Genomic DNA, 4863 nt, shown 5'->3' with positions numbered 1-4863 from the left:
CTCCAGCACTGTGTGCATGCACAACATGACTGCACATGGCTATACAAATTCTAAACGGTCAGCCAGAATGGAGTTATGTTGTGCATGCGTGTCGAGCGTGACAAATTACTCCATACTGTAGTGATACTGATTAAGGTCAACTTGTTGCTAAAAAGTGAGCTGTGGATGTATGGGGTTTTGTTAAGCATTGCCTATCATGTACTCATTTAGATTGACTCACGAATAGGTTCTAAAGACATCATTATGTCTAGAGAGAGAGAGAGAGAGAGATCTAGTGGAAAGGCTGCAAATCATCCTATTAAAACATCTATTGTGGGGATTCATTCTAAAATGAGATATATCTAAAAGGCTAGTGCAATGTTTTATATAATAGTATCCTGTTTTCTGTCACAAGGCTCTTTAGTTATGCTGCTATCTTGGATGATTTAAGTAAGGGAATGAATGGATGTAATATGTTTTTGCAAGCATGATTTGATGTCCGGGTGAGAAATCTTGAGCTAAAATAAATGGGGACTTGAAAATATAACAGAACCGTCTTGCATATTGACAGTAAATGGCTGTGTTCCTTTTACGAAAGTGTACTTTACTCCTTACTTCATGTAGCCACTGTGCTAAACACGCTTGTCTGCGATTGGCTGCTGACGCGATCTGCTTTTGTCGAGTCGATGAACTACATGTCGTACGCATTATTGTTATAGTGCGTAGTAACGTGACGAGAGCATAGTGTACAAAATAATCCTAATTTGTAAAAGGAACTAAGCAAAACATATCAGACTTTGGTTTTTGAGAGTCCATATCCCCCCAAAAAGGTAGAACACCTTAGTATTTTATTATTATACTCAAATCATGCTTGCAATAAACATGACCTACGTCACAGAGAGACTTGGCACACGTTGGAAGTGGCCATAGCCATTGTGGCATCAACATTGCGTTGAATAATATTAGGCCTGGCATTTTCGGGTAATTTTGTACCCGGGTACCCGCCGCAATTTTCGGGCGGGTAACCGGTACCAAATACAAAAAAAAAAAAAAAAAATTTTTTAATTTTTTTTTTTTAAGTTTTATTTTTCGGTTTTGTAGTGTCTCTGGACCTAGACCTAAATGCCAGGATCATTCATGGTTGACCTAAAAAAAAAAAAAAAAAAAATTTCAAGATATTTTGTTATTTTTTATATGAAAATTGATAATTTGTATTCATGTCATAGTCTATTAATGATTTCAAAATGTATTGAATTTGAATGCATTTTGAAATCATTAATAGACTATGACATGAATACAAATTATCAATTTTCATATTAAAAATAACAAAATATCTTGAATTTTTTTTTTTTTTTTTTTTTTGAATTTCAGTACCCGTTTACCCGACCGAAAATGCCAGCCTTAAATAATATGGATGTAGAGTGTAGACACAATATGTTGCAGTGTGAGACCTGATTCTCCAAGTTTGCAGAGGAATTTTGCAGATATCATCATCATTCTGCCAAATGATCTACTTAGTAAGCTTGTAGCAGAATCAATGTTGATTCACGCAAATCTCTTTTCAAGAATCTTTGCTTTAATCGGTTCACTCATTCATTCTGAATTCCAACCCTTTTGAAAAATCAGGCCAAGAAGTGTAAAATGAATTTTACGCCCTAATTGTACTACTTTAATATATATGCATTGTATCATGAAAACAACTCAACAGTAGAGCCTCAAGTAATGTGGTACCATGGACGAAAACGATAACAGACTGCGTACAAGCAGTCAAAGTCTCAGCACCACCCGATAATGAGGGCCGGTTATCCCATGAAATGTGACAGGCAAAACTGCTATGCACTTACCGCATATTTTTACAATCTGTCGCGTAATCGCGAAGGCACGCACGCTCTCGCGTGTATACGCGAAGGCACGCACCGCTGACGTGATTGTTAGACATGGCACAATTGAACAATCGACCCTCATGAATATGCGAGAATTCACAGCATAAAATGCACAGGGACTTTGACTGCTGATACAGGGTCTGTAGTAATCTGTGTGTGGTACAAGCCTTGTATATGTAGTTGACTAGTTGCAGTATTAAGTTGATTAAGTTTTTTAACAGTGACAATTTGTCGTCATGATATGGCAGTTCTGAATTAGTTTGCAAATGAGGCTATTCCAGTTGAAATCCATACACCCCCTATGGAAAACATTACCTTAACCTTTCTCACAGGGGTGTATGTATATTAATTGGAATAGCCCAATGCCGTTACAGTGTGTCCGAGTTACCTCAAAAATGGATTGTGTATGCAACGAGTTTGGCATCATGTAATGGATTTGTAATTAATATGAGCGTACAGTAATTATTATAAGAAGGCTTTGCCATTCGAGGAGAGCTAGAGCAATTGCTCCCCATCACTCCCCTCAAATAAAGCTGAGGAGAGCTTTTTATTGCTCGCCTACCTTTGGTGTAACAATAATAACCACATATATACAGTACAGTAAAAATGCCCTCCTAGTGCTCTCCTGTAGCACTCGAGGAGAGCAATGAAAAGCTCCCCTGCAAATTTCAAACGGCAAAGCCTGTCAGTAAGAATATGCAGCTTCGTTTCTGGATAAATTCTTCAATGGGATCCAAGGTCTTAGCCAGCCATGCGTCCACCCGTCTTTAAGACGGCCTAATCTAATTTTAGACGGGTGGATTTAATGGATTTTACAGATGTGATAGCTCTAAAACAGATGATTTTAAGGTTATTATGAACTTGAGACTAATTCAGAGTGACATGTAAAGGCCAAATCAGGACATATTTGACCCTAGTGACCCTTCCATGGGCATAGACAAGTTGTTTTATATTTGAGGGTCAAATTTTGGTGTCTGCTTGGACGGGTGGTTTCTGATTTCTGGCTAAGACTCTGATGGGATCCAATATGCAAAAGTTCACTTCTCTTATCTATTTCGATTATAGTACATGTATATGCCCATATGGTTAATAATGCTTTGTGAATTTTCATGTTAATAAAGAAATATGACATATAAGATAAATTGCATTAAAACTGGAATATATAATTATAGAGGACAATAGTTTGAGCCACATGCTGTATTGTCTGTAACGAAAGCCTCCTGCTAATAAGTGTCCCCCGCTTCATAATTTTCTGTGAAAAAGTGACTGAAATGCATAGGCAGGTATGACTGCATTTTTTTTTCTGGTTTATCTACCTATGCATGTTATGTTTTCATTGTAATTTCATATTTAATTGTGTTAGTATGCGATACGTGATTCTTCTTTCCTGTGTATATTGATATTTTAAGAATGACAATCAAGCATCATTAAGTTGATCCCATCCATCCCGATGATGTGTAAGCCTCTTCCCTTGTTTGATAATGTTCCATATTTTACTGGCTTCCATTTTGATTCAAGGAGGGCCTGTCATACATTTTGTCATAATGATTAAGGGAACTGGAATGAGCGTTTCGACAGTATTTTTTGTGGGGCATGAGAGCACATCAGACATATCGAATTGCATTCTGAATACGAAGAATGTCTTTCTGACATCAAATAATTTTCATTTTATGAAATTTACGATATAATACAAATTTTATGACAAATTAATAAAATTTGATATTTTTCACATTTTTGAGATATAACAGTCCTCGAAGTAAATTTTATAAATTTAATGATATATTCTTAAAGTGTATGTAGCTGGGAGGAAAAGCCGACGATCAATTGAAAATTTTGACCTTTCATATTGAAGATATGGATTTTTTCCCCAAAAGACCTTTTTTATTTTGGTGTTTTGGGAAAAAAAATCCATATCTTCAATACGAAAGGTCAAAATTTTCAACTGATCGTCGGCTTTTTATCCCACCTACATATACTTCAAATATAAATCATCAGATTTATAAAATTTGCTTCGAGTACTGTTAAATATCAAAAATATCAATTTTTAATGATTTGCCATAAAATGTATATTACATTGCGAATTTCAAAAAATCAAAATTATTTGATGTCAGAAGGACATTCTTCGTATTCAGAATGCAATTCGATATGTCTGATGTGCTCCAATGTCCCACAATAAATACTGCCCAAACGTTCATACCCCAGCCCTTGAGCAAATCAATAAACAGCAATTTTAAAGATTTGCTTCTATAAATAATAAATGCCATCGTTTAGAATAATTGCATGTCCTGGGGCATTTGTTACAGACAACACAGTGTTTGATGAAGACAGTGTTTTATAGTGTCAAATTCTGCATTAGATATATCTGCATAAAATGTAATCTTATTAAATATATGTGACCTGCTACCACGAAATGAGCGTCAAGTCGCAAGTTGGTAGTTTCGCGACGCTGTGGCTGTTGCTTTGGTGTTCATTGTTTCACACTTGCCTGTTCAAGACAATAGTATGTCTGTATGTCCTATGGGCGCAGAATGGGCCATTCACGAAGGACATACTGCTGGTTTGTACAGATGCACGGCATACAAAGAACATCAACTCAGCAGCAAGGATGTCTCGAAACTACCAACTTTATTCTCATTTTGTGGTAGTAGGGCGCAAATATAGATCAGCGCAAGACTAATCAACAAGCATTGACTAACCACAGGCTACTCTAGAATAATAATTACCTGTCATTGAGGTCTACAGGTCCTGTTGTTGTGAGGAAAGACATGACAGTATATTTATGGTATATCTCAATACCTTGTTAGGACTCTATATATTGGCATATATTGGAACAATCTTGTACTTAAAATCTTGATATCTGATGTTTTTGACTAACATGTGTAACACAGTGAAGAGCATTCATGTAACAATTCAGGATTCAATTTCAAAGCTTAACATTTGCTCAGACATCTGGCATGCAAAAGCTTTCTTATACAAAGAATGTAGGTGCAGATCATGAATA

The sequence above is a fragment of the Amphiura filiformis genome, chromosome 11, assembly GCF_039555335.1.
Source record: "Amphiura filiformis chromosome 11, Afil_fr2py, whole genome shotgun sequence".
NCBI classification, from domain to species: domain Eukaryota; kingdom Metazoa; phylum Echinodermata; class Ophiuroidea; order Amphilepidida; family Amphiuridae; genus Amphiura; species Amphiura filiformis.
The sequence above is the reverse complement of the archived record's forward strand: the minus strand, read 5'-3'. Positions refer to the sequence as shown.